This window comes from Callorhinchus milii, unplaced genomic scaffold (assembly GCF_018977255.1).
Source record: "Callorhinchus milii isolate IMCB2004 unplaced genomic scaffold, IMCB_Cmil_1.0 Scaffold1, whole genome shotgun sequence".
NCBI classification, from domain to species: domain Eukaryota; kingdom Metazoa; phylum Chordata; class Chondrichthyes; order Chimaeriformes; family Callorhinchidae; genus Callorhinchus; species Callorhinchus milii.
In genome coordinates, this window is record NW_024704742.1 from 86565193 (window position 1) to 86583449 (window position 18257).

At 46.0% G+C, this 18257-nt stretch overlaps 1 protein-coding gene across 4 annotated transcripts in view; it reads left to right on the forward strand.

The window, feature by feature from the left end:
* Nucleotides 1-18257, forward strand: part of apba1a (amyloid beta (A4) precursor protein-binding, family A, member 1a) — a 131024-nt gene that overhangs the window by 7528 nt on the left and 105239 nt on the right. The window contains exon 1 of one of the 4 annotated variants that reach the window (XM_042332741.1): nt 12130-12229. The exons of the other annotated variants lie outside the window; for them this stretch is intronic. The gene's annotated coding sequence lies outside the window, so the exon portion shown is untranslated. Of the gene's footprint in view, nt 1-12129; nt 12230-18257 lie in introns of those variants that run through there. 4 annotated transcript variants of the gene reach the window in all.

Below are 18257 nucleotides of genomic sequence, written 5' to 3' on the forward strand. Positions count from 1 at the left end.
AGAGCCCTGTGTGTGAGTAAGTGAGTGTGTGAGGGAGGGCAGAGCCCTGTGTGTGAGTGAGTGTGTGAGGGAGAGGGCAGAGCCCTGTGTGTGAGTGAGTGAGTGTGTGAGAGAGGGAGGGCAGAGGCCTGTGTGTGAGTGAGTGAGGGCAGAGCCCTGTGTGTGAGTGAGTGAGGGAGGGCAGAGCCCTGTGTGTGAGGAAATGAGTGAGTGAGTGCAGAGCTCTGTGTGTGAGGGAGTGAGTGAGTGAGTGCAGAGCCCTGTGTGTGAAGTTGAGTGAGTGCAGAGCCCTGTGTGTGTGTGAGTGTGTGAGGGAGGGAGGGCAGAGCCCTAGTGGAGTCCTGTGGCTCAGTGGTTAGAGCACTTGCTTTGCAAGCAAGACACCTGGGTTCAATTCCAGTCAGGGCGAAACCTTGGGCAAGTTTCCTTACTCCACACACCTAATAATAATCCCTCCAAAACCCCAAACAATAATAAATTGGTCATTTTCAATCTACGACTTTTTTGTGGGACATTGCTGTGCGCAATTGGCTGCCGCGTTCGCCCACAAATATACAGTCAATTCACTTTACAGTATATTCTGTGAAGCGCTTTGGGACGTCCTCCCGACGTGAAAAGCGCTATATCAAATGCAAGGATTATTATTATTATTATTATAATGAGTGAGGGAGTGAGTGCAGAGCCCTGTGTGTGAGTGAGTGAGTGAGTGAGTGAGGGCAGAGCCCTGTGTGTGAGGGAGGGAGTGCAGAGCTCTGTGAGTGAGTGAGGGAGTGAGTGAGGGCAGAGCCCTGTGTGTGAGTGAGTGAGTGAGTGAGTGAGTGAGTGAGGGCAGAGCCCTGTGTGTGTGTGAGTGAGTGTGTGAGTGAGGGCAGAGCCCTGTGTGTGAGGGAGTGAGTGCAGAGCCCTGTGTGTGAGTGAGGGCAGAGCCCTGTGTGTGAGGCAGTGAGTGAGTGAGTGCAGATCCCTGTGTGTGAGGCAATGAGTGAGTGTGTGAGTGAGTGCAGATCCCTGTGAGTGAGGGAGTGAGTGAGTGAGTGAGTGCAGAGCCCTGTGTGTGAGGCAGTGAGTGAGTGTGTGAGTGAGTGCAGATCCCTGTGAGTGAGGCAGTGAGTGAGGGAGTGAGGGCAGATCCCTGTGTGTGAGGCAGTGAGTGAGGGAGTGAGTGAGTGAGTGCAGAGCCCTGTGTGTGAGGCAGTGAGTGAGTGTGTGAGTGAGTGCAGATCCCTGTGAGTGAGGCAGTGAGTGAGGGAGTGAGTGAGTGCAGAGCCCTGTGTGTGAGGCAGTGAGTGAGTGTGTGAGTGAGTGCAGATCCCTGTGAGTGAGGCAGTGAGTGAGGGAGTGAGGGCAGATCCCTGTGTGTGAGGCAGTGAGTGAGGGAGTGAGTGAGTGAGTGCAGATCCCTGTGAGTGAGGCAGTGAGTGTGTGAGTGAGGGCAGATCCCTGTGAGTGAGGCAGTGAGTGTGTGAGTGAGTGAGTGCAGATCCCTGTGTGTGAGGCAGTGAGTGAGGGAGTGAGTGAGTGCAGATCCCTGTGAGTGAGGCAGTGAGTGAGTGAGTGCAGATCCCTGTGTGTGTGTGTGAGTGAGTGCAGATCCCTGTGAGTGAGGGAGTGAGTGAGTGAGTGCAGATCCCTGTGTGTGTGAGTGAGTGCAGATCCCTGTGAGTGAGGGAGTGAGTGAGTGAGTGCAGATCCCTGTGTGTGAGGCAGTGAGTGAGTGCACATCCCTGTGTGTGAAGCAGTGAGGGAGTGAGTGAGGGCAGATCTGTGTGTGAAGCAGTGAGGGAGTGAGTGAGGGCAGATCCCTGCGTGTGAAGCAGTGAGGGAGTGAGTGAGGGCAGATCCCGGGCAGGAGGCGGGCGTCACGGTCACAGTCACTCACACACGCTCCAGGGCTCCACTTCCTGACCAGCGTCAGACAGTCAGTCAGTGTTTGCAAATCCGCCTCAGTACAGAGAGAGAGGGAGGGAGGGGAGGGCAGGGGGGCGACAGCGTGGGCACTGCAACCCCCCCCCCACCCACAGCAGGTAACTCGCTTTCTCCCAACGCACCTGGCGATCCCGAGAGCAGTGCATGTCATTTATTATTCTTTTAGCAAACTTTTCTCGTGTTTTTTTTTTGCACTCGTGCACACCGTGTGGGCAAACGTGCGCGTGTTTATTTATTTGCCTTAGTGCACGGGAGTGAAAAGGGAGAAGCTCCAGATCGTTTGGATCTACATGGGACAGTGTATATGTTTAACTCGGGAAGTGGCTGAGTGCTTGGGTGCTGTGTGTTGGGTGCTGTGTGTTGGGTGCTGTGTGTTGGGTGCTGTGTGTTGGGTCTTGGGTGTTGGGTGCTGGGTGCCTGGTGCTGGGTGCTGTGTGCTGGGTGCTGGGTGCTGTGTGCCTGGTGTTGGGTGTTGGGTGCTGTGTGCCTGGTGTTGGGTGCTGGGTGTTGGGTGCTGGGTGTTGGGTGCTGTGTGTTGGGTGCTGTGTGTTGGGTGCTGGGTGTTGGGTGCTGGGTGTTGGGTGCTGTGTGTTGGGTGCTGTGTGTTGGGTGCTGTGTGTTGGGTGCTGTGTGTTGGGTGCTGTGTGTTGGGTGCTGGGGTGCATTTCAGAATTGTGCATCAGTCGCTTGAACCACTTGAAGAGATGCTTTCTCTCTCCTCTCAGTGAGAAGATGCTGCCCTTGGTTGTGTTCAGCAGCTCAGTTTACTGTAGAGCTGTCTGCTGATATGACATTCCTGTCGAGGTTGAACAGTGAGTGGGCTTATGACTTAATGTGGAAAAGCCTCTTAAGATTTTATGCTTTTAATTTGTTGATCTATTTAGATGCAGAAATCCACAGTGTCTTTTTTTATATGGACCCAAGCTACAGTGATAACATCTCAGAGCAAGGTTTTTACCCTCGGTCCCTCCCATCTGTATGCCAAACTCTAACCTCTCCATTAGTCCTCAGACAGCCTCTCAAGATCAGGCCACAGGAATGATTTTTTTTTGCAAAAAAAAAGGAAGTGATTCAAATACTGTATAGTATGTGATTCTGATCTTACAGTAATTGTTGAGCAATAGTATTAAGCATTCAGTCAGTAAGCAGGTAAAGTAATGTTAAAATGCATATTTAAATATAATAGGCAGTGCTGCTGCTAGGATTATTTGTTTTCCTTCAATAGAATTTAATGAATGTACCCGTACTGGTTATGAAGGAAGCATAGTAATCACTGATGAGATTCTGCAAGAGATAGTCATCGGCAATATTTCTATGTTTTTTTTATACTATAATGGAAAACTGACCCTGTTGGTGGGAGTAAAATATAGGTATATTAGAGCTGGATTCAAAAAACAAAGTACGTCAATTTGTATCTTGGTTACTGTATCTCGAGTCTCGGAATCTTGACACGTGAATTGCATAATTGCAGCTACGGCTTTGGTTCCTTCAATTTTCCTTTTTTTTTCCATTTCTGTCCTTACCCCGCCTCTCCCAAGGGTGGTGATTCAGGCTGAGGTACAATTCATCAGGCAGGAAGCAGCCATCTAGGATCTTGCACAAGAGACCATTTTTCTTGTGTGAGCTTTGCCTGAGTGTCAGCAGGGTATTTGGCTATGGGACATCACAGGTGAATGAGACTCTTTTTCCAGTTTTTGGCAGGGGTCACTGGAAAATGAGTATGATTGGGAAGTCTGGCTTGCTTTACCCCATTCCCTTTTGCCCACAAAATATACAATTACTACATTTTTCTGTGAAGTGTTTTGAGATGTCTCAAAGACACGATGAGGCACAATATCAAATGCAAGGATTATTATTCTGTGAAGTGCTTTGAGATTTCTCAATAATGTGATAACTTGCTATATCAAATGCAAGGATTATTATTATTATTCCCTTCTTTAACCCACGGTGTGCCAGATGTGTTGTGGAGCCTTCAGTACCACTCTGGCTAAGTTTATCTAACTTGGCACAAGCCAGAGATAAAAGCAAATACCTTCCTGATCTGTTGGCTCACCGTCACATTGTTTAATGCATTTGCTCAGCAGGAGAGGGAGGAGGTGGGAAGAAGCTGTTTTGAAAACTAAGCAGGGAAATGGGACCAAATGTGTGAACAAATGTAGCTCAATTTCCAGTTGCATCTCTTATGTACAATTCCCATTAAAGGGTATCTCTGAATCAATTGGTTGTGGTTTCAAGTCCCAAATTGGGCCTCAAGATCACAGTTTAATGAAAAGAAATGTGAGGTTCTGGATAAAATTGGACATTCACCTCATGACTGTTTATTTGTGTGACCCAGCTAGCAAAAAACAACTGCTGTGTTTATCAATATAAATGGTCACTACACTTGACAGGTGAAGCATCTAGATGTTTCAGTCACTGGGGGCAGAGATTCTTCCCACTTGAATCTGCAATTGTGCAAGCCAAAACCTCAAAGGGTAGGATGGTCCTAGCTGTTCATGTAGCGGGAAACTTGTTAGACAGTACTTTCAATGACGAGCTATGTGGTTTTAGTTGGTTAAACTCCAGTAGTATCCCAACACACACTCTGGGGTCCCCAAGCCTTGGCTCTTGCCAACCTGTACCTAATAAAGCGCTCTGGGGCATTACTCTGGATGAGGGTACAAATAGGCAAGTTGTTGTTATTGATACTCTCTGGAATTAAATAATCAAGGGGAAAATGTGCATTCCATCCCAGACGGGGAAATTTCCACATGCGGGTGGCATACGTAAGGAATTCTGTCTGGTTTGGATACTCTTAAGAGTGATGACGGGTTAAGTGTGTTCTGTGTCAGACACCTGACTGACCCAAAAAAAGGTTCAGTTTGTTAAAGAGCTTTAATAATGTAAGTCATTTCTCTTTCTTTTAAGGAAAGCTAGAAAACCATGTTTTGTGGTTGCCATCCAGCAACACCTTGCTCGTGTCTGGTTGTCAAATGACTGCTGTAATAAGATGCACCTTTCCAAAATAACTCAGTGATGATAAAATCACTACTGTGAGCAGTCAGCCAATTGGGCAAAGATAGTTTGATACAATGCTGCTAACCTGATCTATTGTAGCACTTTCTTTAAAACATAAAATAATCTTTTTTTAATGGCTCAAGAAAATCGATTGAAACTGCTTCTTCATGTTGTTTTGTCATTGTGACATCGCACTAGTGGATTCCAGTTTTCATTCTCACTGTCGTCTCCACATAGTGCGTGTTTCCTGGGCACTGGCTTTCCTTTTCTTTGCTTGTGACCTGGCAATGAATGCTGGCAGGGTATTCAACCTCGAGTGAGGGCAAAGGGGTGCTGAGGCTTCACAGTCAAGTCGAATCAGGTTGTCTTATACTGTAAACATTTGCACATCTTCCAGCAGATGCCGTAGGAACATAGGAACAGGAGTAGGTCATTCAGCCCCTCGAGCTGTACCAACATTCAATTAGATCATGGTTGATCTGTACCTCAACTCCAATTACCTGCCTTTCCTCCATATCCCATGATACCCAGACTTAACAGAAATCTATCCACCTCAGTCTTGAAAATTTGAATGGTTCCAACATCCACAGCTTTTTGCGGGAGAAAGTTCCAGATATTGTCTGATTTCTTTTTTCTCATCACCCTAGTGATGCCTGCTCCAGCTGAGATCAGCTAATGCAATACAACAAAGCATTGACCTTCTGCACTGTGTGTCCTAGTGCTACACCAAGGGTTCCTTTACCCCCAAACTCCCAATGGCATGCAGGCCATGAATGGGCAGTGACATTTTGTTAATGTTAGTATGGGCAAATACTATTGCCTGTTCGCCTTCAAATAGTTTGTAAAGAGATCAAACGATGTGTGAGTAATTGGGGATGAAATGTGCTTTTTTTTTTCTCTTCAGTGGACCTACTTTACAATATAGGCTTTAATGCTGTCATTGTTTAGTGGAATTGTTGCGTTAGGTTAAAGGTTGACTTTATTTTACATTGGAAATTTAGGAATATAGGGAAATAGGAACAGGAGGAAGCCATTCAGCCCATCTAGCCTGTGATGCCAGTTTATAAGATATTGACATATCTTTTAATCTCTATGCCCTGCCCTTTCACCATACCCCGTAATACCTTTACTATTCAGGTACCTGTCTAATCCTTTTTTAAACATCCCTATCCAATCGGCCTTCACAGTTTTCTTCAGCTGAGTCTTTCACATTCCTCTGCATGTAGAATGCTTTTTGATCTCATTTCGAACAGACTTGGCTCTGATTTTAAGGCTGTGCCCTTGTAATGGATCGCTTTTACAAGGGGGAGAGTTGTCCACTAAGTCACCGGCCAATTTCTTTCATTATTTTTTATACCTTAATCAAATTACCCCTTCACCTCCCCTGCTCTAAGGAATATGATCCCAGTCTACCAAGACTCTGTTAGCTAAGAGAAGCAGATTGCATAAAAGAGACACGTTTGGTCTCACATTGCTTTAGCTGGCCTGGTCTGTTTTTGTGCAGCCGACTGCAGTCCCAATGGAACACCTACTGAGTGATGAGAATTATAATCTAGTGCAGTCACCGATATGGTCTGTGATGAAAAGATGTCACCTTGCCTGGTGGGTCCAGTCCACTTTATTCTCAAGAATTGATTCTCTCCTGTAACCTTTTTGTCCTCAAGATTTCAAGAAAGAAAAATGAAAGGAATGCAATATGTGCAAAACAGGACCCATCACATGTGCTGTAGCTATCCACACACAAACACCACAATAAACAAGACAACAAATCTTAAATACTAGTCTGAGCCGACTGACTCTTCGATTGACAATATAATTTAAATTTTTTGTGTACGGTTCATAAACCATTGAATACCAAAGAGTTCTGGTTGCAACTGTGAAATGAACTGAAACACGATGGCCAATTTATTATAATAATCCTTGCATAAGCGCTCTGGAACCCAGCGTGAAGGGTGCAATACAAAAGCAAGTTGTTCTATTTGTTATAGCGCCTTATCAAATCATTGAGACGTCCCTAAGCGCTTCGCAGAATATATTGTAAAGTGGATTGACTGTGTATTTTGTGAGTGAAACTCGGCAGCCAATTGCGCACAGCAGTGCTCCACAAACAGTCGAAGATTGAGTGACCTTATTTTGGAGGGATTCTACTTACTGCTAAGTAAACAGAGGTGAGTGAATAAGGAAACTTGCCTCAGGTTTCATCCCGCCCGGGAATTGAACCCGGGTCCTCTCGCTTGCGAGGTGAGCGCACTAACCACTATGATACGGGAATCCACTTATTAAGTGATATCTGTGCAATACAGATGAGGGTTGAATGATTCTTAGTTTTATTGGTAAATTTACCAAGTTTAGTGGTCAAACTGGTCATATTCTCTGTCAGACAGTACCTCGTGGGCTAACCTTGACTTTGTATACGTTTAATGCAAACAAAATCATTTTGAGGTCACACAACTGATTTGATAAATTTACTGATTCGTGAATACTTTTCCCCTCCCAATATTGTATAACTGCAATGCTCATGCATGCTATAGATTGTTCAGCTCACTGCCGAATGATTGTACCACTAGCGGGTTCTGTCATGTATCCTTTAATTTATCACGGGTATAGAAAAAATAGAATCAGAAGTAAACCGTTCGTACAAACGGCGTTTGCGAAGCAGCATTTGTAACTGATTGGCTCAAAGTATAAAGTTGCAGAAAGTCTCATCCTGACAATATGTTTAAGATTGAGAGCTGCCTTGCGACATCGTCCTGACGTGAAAGGCGCGATAGGCCACCGAAACCCTCATATGTGCCTTCATTGCATCCAAGCTCGATTGCATCCAATGCCCTACTTGTCGACTTCCCCCAACTCCTCCTTCCATACCCCGCAGATCATTCAGAACTCTGCAGCCCACAACCTCTCCCACACCAGACTCCGTGACCCTATCACCCCCATCTGCTAAGCGGACTCCGGCTTGCTTCACATCCCCTGCCTTGCCAGCCCCACCATTGGCGGGTGAGCATTTAGCCTCTGCCCCCACCCTCTGGAACTCCATCCCGCAGTCCCTCTGCCTCGCCCCCTCCCTTGCCTCCTTCAACACCCATTTCAACACTATGCTTTGGACCACCCACCTTCCCCCCCACTACCCTCCACCCTCCCTAATCCCGATTGACTTCTGGTTCACCTACAAATACAGTCACTATACTTTTTAGTAAATTTTGTGATGTACTTTGAAACATTTGGGCGACTTAATAAGGTGCTATATCAAATGCAAGGTTTATTATTAGCCGTATTGTGTATTGCATGTAATTTAATATGTTCCGGTTGTAGACAGCGAGGCTGAGATAACTCAATGTGAATGCCATGTAATTGTGATTCCTGTTGTTTGATTAACAGGTTTGAAAATCTTATCTATTTAATTATTTAAAGTTCTGTACTTGACTGTATTCATCCAGGAAAAAAAAGGAGGGAACGTTATTAGATGTTTCGACCCTTTTAGTACATGTGAAGTAAAAATCTTGAATTAGGATTATCTGGGATTTGTGTAAGCGATTGCACTCCCACATAGTACCTCAAGTGACATTTAGTTTTCTTACAAGGTTTGGAATTAATCCAACAGGCTCTATACAAGAATTGATTGTGATGGCTATATTGGTGACATTTAGTTTGTGACTTTGGAGAACTCATCGACTTTTCTGAAGGCTTGAAACTATTAAACAGGGTCCCATTATGAACCTAATTTCAGTCCTTCATCATAATTGCAGTTTATAAACGAGCTTCTAAGTACTGTGCAAAGAACACTAATTATTTCCCCACTGCTATTTTCTCAAGTTAGACCATGATGCATGGTACTTCTGTCCCTTTCTTCTGCAGTGGAACCTCAATTATTCCCCCGCGTGGAAAATTTAAATTGGAGGAAATGCTGCCTATAGACTATACTGAATCAGTCACAAGTGCCAACTCACACAAAGGCTTCCTTTGCATAAGTAAACGGTGTGAATTCGACTTAGACCACATATGAAAATACCAACATGTAAGCGTGAGTTGGGAGCCAGCAGTGGGAAATGGAAAATACTTGTACAGTGAACCTTAAATAAGTTGTATCAGTTGGGATCATACATTTAATATGATTTGTGCAAAGTATGAGTTATGTCAAACTTGCATAGAATATAAACTCCTGAATAGGCAGATGTACACTCGGATGATTATATGATTTATACAGATCAGACTCAGGAGAGTTTTACCGTATCTGTGTGAAAAGCTCTATAATAATAATAATCCTTGCATTTGATATAGCGCCTTATCACGTCTTCGAGACGCCTCAAAGCACTTCACAGAATATACTACAAAATGAATTTACTGTATATTTTGTGGGAGAAACTCTGCAGCTAATTGTGCACAGCAGTGTCTCACAAACAGTCGTGGATTGAGTGACCAATTTATTATTATTTTTTGAAGGAATTGTTACCCCTGTAAAAGCGATCCATCAATCGACTAACAACCGCGTTCCTACTTACTGCTAGGTAAACAGAGGCGTGTGGAGTAAGGAAACTTGCCCAACATTTTGCACTGCCGGGAATCGAAACCAGGTCTTTTGCATGCGAGGTGAGTGATTTAACCACTGAGCTACAAGACTCCATGAGATGAAAGTCTCCAATACGGGACTTCAACTCCAAACCTTCTGACCCTAAGGTGAAAATACTACCAGGTGAATCAAGCTGACATTTGCAAGAAATTTTCCTTTAATTCTAAAACAAAAAGAAAGTTGTTATAGTTCATTCCCTCCCCATCTTCGCTCACCTCACAGAATGTGATAACATTCTTTTTAAAATGTATGAGTGATTATAACCTGAATAAATTGTAATATATAGCTCCCATCATTGGACACTTTACTCGGGACCTGGAATTTTTGGGTTAATTCCAGTGGGTCCACTCAGACCTTTCACTCGCTTTTTGAAGTTACTAAAATGAGTACTGTGTTCAAAAGATGTCTTTGTAGGAGGTAAGCAACAACCACAAAGATGATATTTGTATTCCGTCTTTCATGTCAGGAGGACGTCCCAAGGTACTGGAGCGCTTTGGGACGCAAGATAAGCAGAGCTCTGGGGAGAATTGAAATTGTCCAAGACATTGCTATTGGGTGACCAGCTCGTCTGAAGTGCAGATATGTCCTTTAACCTTGCAAGCAAAAACCTTAATGAGTGGATGGTCTTTGCTGGATAAGAAACGTTGAACTTTATCAGTGCTTCGTAAACTATGAGTTATCTCAACCTGGCTAAATTGGTCATACTCTTGCTTCGCTGTTGAAAGGATGTGGTTGAAACTCCATGTTAGAAATTTGATCTCGCATCTAGGCTGACATTCCAGTGCAGAGCTGAGGAAGTGCTGCAATATCAGAAATGTCATACTTCAGAGGAAGCGTTAAACCAAGGTAATGCCTGTTAACATGGATGTTAAAACTCCCCAACATCCTTACACATTTTGTACGTATGTGAAAAATGGTTACAGAACTTTTATCCAACACTTGTACCTTTTTCATGTATTTTTACCGTTCTAATTAATCCTTCCAGTAATTAATTTGCTATAAACTACTGGTATATAACAGTGAAACTCATTTGGTGGGTGAGAAGGTGCCCCAGATTGAAAGAGGGAAGCAACAGAATTGAAACAGACAGATCATTTTCAAGGCCTTGCCTCAGAAATGGATCTTCATTAACTCCAATATCAGAGGTTAGGCACAGCAGCGGAGTTGTTTTATTTCTGGTCTTGCACCTCAGTTGAAATGGTAAAACTTGCACTAAAATCAAACTGATTTCAAGATTTCCCCTGCTTGGATGAGAATGGTTGACTATTCTGGAGGATTTTGCCTTGCCCTCTCCATCTTCAGATCGCGCCTGAAGACCTTCCTCTTCGACCGCGCCTACGGTCACTTCCCCCCCGGCTCAGGGTCATGCTCTGCCACTGTCAAGCGCTCTGGGATGCTTGCATTTGAAATAACACCTCATCACATCGTCCAAATGTCTCAAAGTGCTGCACAGGACTTAGTATAAAATAGCACCACAATGTCCCACAAACAGCCGTGAAGTGAATGACCATTTTAATTTGGGGAATTGTTGGCCACGAGTCTGACTGGGATGAACTCATTCAAACCTTTTGAAGAAATTGTGCATCACCTCTCTGAAGAGACTGAGGTACATATGACAGGATAAATTCTCGTTTTTTTTATATTGTCATGGAATAGTGGATCTGAAGAGGCAGGTAGAACCTGTGTATAATATCCAAAGAACTGCACCTCTGAAAATGCAATGCTACCTCAGGGCTGCTTACGAAGTGTCAGCTTAGTCTATGAGCTCAAAGTCCCAACATGGGGTTTGAATCTACAACCTTCTGACTCAGAGGCGAGAGAGCTACCAACCAACAGGCTGACACCCTGTGTCGGTGTGTGGGAAATCCCATAATGAGGGAAGTGGAAACGAGAAGGAGAGAAATCTTGGGAAGGAAAGGCTCTCCATCCAAGGCTTTCATCCAATTCAGTGCTTGCATATGTTCCCTTCCAGACAGGTAATTGGTGCGTCTGGTAAATTTCTTAGAATTGTTATGCAATAAAATTGGGACCATTTGATCCAGAATGTGTTCGATGTATTACACCCCTCATTCGACTCCTTTATTGCATACTAGAATTTTTTGTACGTTTGATTTCAAGTGCTATTGATGCTAATATTATAGTTGTGTTCCAAGTGTTGGATGACGGAGGGGGAAGAAATAGCGAATCTTGGGAACCTTTTAAAGATTGTTTTTCCCACTCGTTTACTGGCCTCTCAGTTGATCTATGAATATATTGCTCACGTTTAGATGGTTTTCTTTCCACTTAAACTTATTACATTTTTGTCAGCTCAGTAGTTTAACTCTTATTTTAACTGGTGACAGAATCATCTATAGTGAGGGAAGAATTCAAACCTATGAAAAATGTAGGTAGTTTATAGGATTATATTTAGTTTTTTTTATGAGGGATTGATATTTTCATTTTGTGTTCACTCTTGTTGGACTGCTGCTAATTTGGCTTAGAAAGCATTTTGTTGCAAAAGTATCAGCATGATTTGAACTCTCCTGCTTGTCCTGTAATGAACCAGTTTCACAGAAAATATCCTCTACATTCCCTTTTTTAGGTCATTGAATAATGTACCCGTGGGGCATGTTATGAACTGAAGAAACCATGCTCCACACAGCACTTGGTGTCTGTCTGACAATACTTATCGGTTAAGTGATCTTGAAGGATGTCTTTGGTTCAGCAGGGAGTGAGGGGGATATATGATCCACTTTTCAGGTCTGTGGCTATTTGTATGTTCATGTTCTCCATGTATATGCTAGGCATGTAATGCATAATTTGAAAAATATTAACAGGGTTCAGGAGAATGCCTGAGATCCACAGTAATATGGAACAAGCCTTTCGCTTGTGAGAACAATATAATAACGGGTAACCTTCCAAAATCAGTATACTGACCTGTAATACGTGTATACACTCTGGCTTGTCAGATATCAGATTCTCTCATTTAATGAGCGGATTTGTGTGGTCGGGGTCTGGCTGCCCTAATGGCACCGTGTTGCCAGAAGCCTCCATGACAGGCTAAAGCGTCTTTTCCAGGAAGTTGACTGGAATTGAACACGGCAATATGGCAGCGCGTTGCTAAACACGCATCTGGTGTTCCACTGCATTAGATTGGTGGAGTCTGTGATCTGTAGCTTAGATTAGAATGGGCATGTGCTGTAATCATTGTATCATTTTTTATTAGTGTTTTCTGTTTTAAATCAGACTTTGTTGGGAAGGGCGCCTCGGTGTGATGAGGAAGATATAGTGTGGGTTGGAGCTGTATTATCTATGTACCTGATATCAGATCCGGTGTGCATACGAACTGCTGATGTACTAGGGAGCTGTGACTCTTCCTCCGTTTCGGTGTCTCTTTTCCTCCTTTCCCTGTCCCCGCTGAGTTTTTCCGATTGATACTATTCAGTGTTTTTGTTTTGGAATAAAACGGAGAAGTGAACAGAAGCGATGTTCAGTGCATCTGCCCTTGTGCTGTACAGCTGTACAGCTGAGAGGCAGTGCAGCAACAAGTGCAGAGCCATGCTGCACTGATGAGCTGGCTTTGTGTGATATGAATTTCAATCCCTCGGTTTGTTTATTCAGACTCTGTACCACAATAAACTATCAGCCTCAGCACTTTTAAGATAAAAAACAATTCTACATGAAATCTGCCAAGTTCACAGCACCGAGACTCGGAGATGCTGTGCAAACTGAGAAGGATTTGCATGATCCATTTTTTTTTGTCTCTGGTTAATTGTGGTGAAGGTGGATGTGGGGGTGGGAGCAGAGGGGGAGAGATTTATGGGTCAACAATAATTCTTAGATGTATGGTATAATTGAATGCTCAACAATGGGGTCATATGGAATTTGATTTAGGGTATAAGTAATCTGGAACTCGCTTGAAATGGAAATTGTGATGCATTGTGATTTGTGGCCAGGTTTGCCTGCTTTCCATTTTAATTGGTAAAAATCATTAGTCTTTGAGTTTTCCAATTTTCTCCAAATCGAGGAAAATGAATTCCCATCAATTAAATATTTTAAAAATTGTAATATCATTTTGATCTACACAAGTGGCCGACTTGTGAGTTGTAAGTTCGATACAGATGACACTTCTTGCTCACAGTGCGGGCACCATCGCTTACGTCACATCCTGTGCAAAGATCGCTAAAAATCAAAAATCCCCTCCACCCAAAAAAACATTAAAGGTAAAATAAACGTCTCTTATCCATCAAACTAAGAAAAAAAGATCAAAAAACAGCATTCTTCTAGCTAAAGCCGCAGTTGATGTGAGCTGGTTTAGTAATCCTATTACAGTGTTGAGTCCATTATTATTTTAGAACCAAAGAGTGCTATAGCAAAGAAACAGTCCATTTAGCCCATCAGTCTTCCCTGGTGTTTCTCTCCACTAGGCATCACATCTAATCCTATTTTCCCATTTGCTTCTGATACCGTTAAATACTCAATACCTTTTTTTCCCCCCAAGAATCTATCTAATTCCCTTTTAAAAGAATTCATGGTCTCTGGAGTCATTTAAAAAAAAACTCGTTGTGCAATGCTTGGTGCATCTTAAAAGGTGAGGTTGAATGATACTTCTTAATCCGAACCCTCACTGTGTGTTTTGAAATCAGGTGTTAGTTTTTCAGTGTTATAAAAAGCCAATGGTGCGAAAGAATCTTTAGTAACTGACATTTTTACAAACTAGGAATATTGGACCAAGTTTAATTATGTTGCCTTCAGCTACGGTTGTTGCATTATTTCGATCCTTGCTTCACTATAAATTAGTGAACCAGAGAGAGAAACAGCCATCGATCTTATCCATCCAGCACAGGCTGAAATGGTCTAGGATACACTGATTTATCTGCTAGGAAATCCATGTCCCGCTATCTCATTTGCTAAAAGCACTTTGAGTCTCTAATTAACTATGTGCGCTGTTTCTGTATTAACTGACATTTATGGCAGACCAGTGGTAGGAATAACTTTTCAATATGGCTTTCTCTGTGACGCAAATTAAGTTTGTATTCCCTGATGTAATGGCTGCATGCAGAGAGAGACGTACACAAGAAAGAACAGTTTCAGCTCAGGTGAAATTGGTTTAATAAAAGCCACTCTGCAGTAGTATTGATTTTGTGCTTTAAGCTGATGTGCTGATTCAACAAAAAGGAGCTGACACTACTGAACATGCTACCCCCAAGGTCAGGTAAAAATGCACTTCTGTTGACCGGGTTTGACAAAGTTCATACAACCCTCTTTCCTCTCTCCCCTTGTTGGCCTTTGGGTAAGACCACAGTCTGGCTGTTAGGGACAGAGGACACCATTGAATTAACACGAAAATGAATGTTTATTTTTAAAAGTAGAAATATTAAAGAGTTTGGCTTGAAGGCAGGGAAGAGGAATTAGGCATGGTGATGTCAAGTGGGTTTGACGGGCCCAATGCTCCCTCCTGTTTCTAAATTTCTTTGTTATCCTTTGTAAATCAAACCTTAAGAAAAATGCTCCTGGTTGTGATTATTGCAAGCCAGAGTGAGGTGTATGCGAGCTTTGTGAGTGTCTGGGCCAATAGAAAATTGTGGGGTGCATTAAAAATTTTGTGGAAAATTTCGGGTTTTCACAACACACACACAAGCACTCACACAAACACACACAGACCCTCACAAACACAGAGAGATATACACAGACACTTACAAAACAGAGAGACATACACAGACACTTACAAAACAGAGAGACATACACAGACACTTACAAAACAGAGAGACATACAGAGAGACTTACAAAACAGAGAGACATACACAGACACTTACAAAACAGAGAGACATACAGAGAGACTTACAAAACACAGAGAGACATACAGAGAGACTTACAAAACACAGAGAGACATACAGAGAGACTTACAAAACACAGAGAGACATACACAGACACCCACAAACAGAGAGAGACATACACAGACATTCACAAACACAGAGAGACATACAGACACTCACAAACACAGACACACACAGACAGTCACAAACACAGAGACACACACACAGACAGTCACAAACACAGAGACACACACACAGGCACTCGCAAACACAGAGAGAGACACACAGGCACTCGCAAACACGGAGACACACACACAGGCACTCACAAACACGGAGACACACACACAGGCACTCACAAACACGGAGACACACACACACAGATACTCACAAACACGGAGAGACACACACAGGCACTGGCAAACACACAGAGAGACACAAACCGGCACTGGCAAACACACAGAGAGACACAAACCGGCACTGGCAAACACACAGAGAGATACAAACCGGCACTGGCAAACACACAGAGAGATACAAACCGGCACTGGCAAACACACAGAGAGATACAAACCGGCACTGGCAAACACAGAGACACACACACAGGCATTGGCAAACACTCAGAGAGACACACAAAGGCACTGGCAAACACACAGAGAGACACAAACCGGCACTGGCAAACACACAGAGAGACACAAACCGGCACTGGCAAACACACAGAGAGACACACACCGGCACTGGCAAACGCACAGAGAGACACACACCGGCACTGGCAAACGCACAGAGAGACACACACCGGCACTGGCAAACGCACAGAGAGACACACACCGGCACTGGCAAACGCACAGAGAGACACACACCGGCACTGGCAAACGCACAGAGAGACACACACCGGCACTGGCAAACGCACAGAGAGACACACACCGGCACTGGCAAACGCACAGAGAGACACACACCGGCACTGGCAAACGCACAGAGAGACACACACCGGCACTGGCAAACGCACAGAGAGACACACACCGGCACTGGCAAACGCACAGAGAGACACACACCGGCACTGGCAAACGCACAGAGAGACACGCACCGGCACTGGCAAACGCACAGAGAGACACGCACCGGCACTGGCAAACGCACAGAGAGACACGCACCGGCACTGGCAAACGCACAGAGAGACGCGCACCGGCACTGGCAAACGCACAGAGAGACGCGCGCACCGGCACTGGCAAACGCACAGAGAGACGCGCGCACCGGCACTGGCAAACGCACAGAGAGACGCGCGCACCGGCACTGGCAAACGCACAGAGAGACGCGCGCACCGGCACTGGCAAACGCACAGAGAGACGCGCGCACCGGCACTGGCAAACGCACAGAGAGACGCGCGCACCGGCACTGGCAAACGCACAGAGAGACGCGCGCACCGGCACTGGCAAACGCACAGAGAGACGCGCGCACCGGCCCTGGCAAACGCACAGAGAGACGCGCGCACCGGCCCTGGCAAACGCACAGAGAGACGCGCGCACCGGCCCTGGCAAACGCACAGAGAGACGCGCGCACCGGCCCTGGCAAACGCACAGAGAGACGCGCGCACCGGCCCTGGCAAACGCACAGAGAGACGCGCGCACCGGCCCTGGCAAACGCACAGAGAGACGCGCGCACCGGCCCTGGCAAACGCACAGAGAGACGCGCGCACCGGCCCTGGCAAACGCACAGAGAGACGCGCGCACCGGCCCTGGCAAACGCACAGAGAGACGCGCGCACCGGCCCTGGCAAACGCACAGAGAGACGCGCGCACCGGCCCTGGCAAACGCACAGAGAGACGCGCGCACCGGCCCTGGCAAACGCACAGAGAGACGCGCGCACCGGCCCTGGCAAACGCACAGAGAGACGCGCGCACCGGCCCTGGCAAACGCACAGAGAGACGCGCGCACCGGCCCTGGCAAACGCACAGAGAGACGCGCGCACCGGCCCTGGCAAACGCACAGAGAGACGCGCGCACCGGCCCTGGCAAACGCACAGAGAGACGCGCGCACCGGCCCTGGCAAACGCACAGAGAGACGCGCGCACCGGCCCTGGCAAACGCACAGAGAGACGCGCGCACCGGCCCTGGCAAACGCACAGAGAGACGCGCGCACCGGCCCTGGCAAACGCACAGAGAGACGCGCGCACCGGCCCTGGCAAACGCACAGAGAGACGCGCGCACCGGCCCTGGCAAACGCACAGAGAGACGCGCGCACCGGCCCTGGCAAACGCACAGAGAGACGCGCGCACCGGCCCTGGCAAACGCACAGAGAGACGCGCGCACCGGCCCTGGCAAACGCACAGAGAGACGCGCGCACCGGCCCTGGCAAACGCACAGAGAGACGCGCGCACCGGCCCTGGCAAACGCACAGAGAGGCGCGCACCGGCCCTGGCAAACGCACAGAGAGGCGCGCACCGGCCCTGGCAAACGCACAGAGAGGCGCGCACCGGCCCTGGCAAACGCACAGAGAGGCGCGCACCGGCCCTGGCAAACGCACAGAGAGACGCGCGCACAGGCCCTGGCAAACGCACAGAGACGCGCACAGGCTCTGGCAAACGCACAGAGACGCGTACAGGCCCTCGCAAATGCACGGACGTGCGCATAAACACACACAATCACAACAGCGGAGTCTCCAAGTGAAGCCCACTTGTTGCTTGCGCTGCACTGTGCATGTGCGTCTGGGGATGCTCTGCCCACAACGACATCAGGTAAACAACGAGTGGCTCGCGGGCCAGAAGCTTCATTGATAGCGGGTTTTGTAGCGACGGCGTGTGTTTATAGCGGATTCCGCGGGAAAGTGTAGCCGCACTTTTCTATTGGTCCAGATAAAATCTAGCAAAATCTAGATTGATGCTCATTATGCAGGAAACTTTGCATTTGACGTGGAGCCTACGCTGTCAAATGGCAATTAACTGTATATTTGGGGGAAATTTCTCAGCTCCATACACGTGACAATACT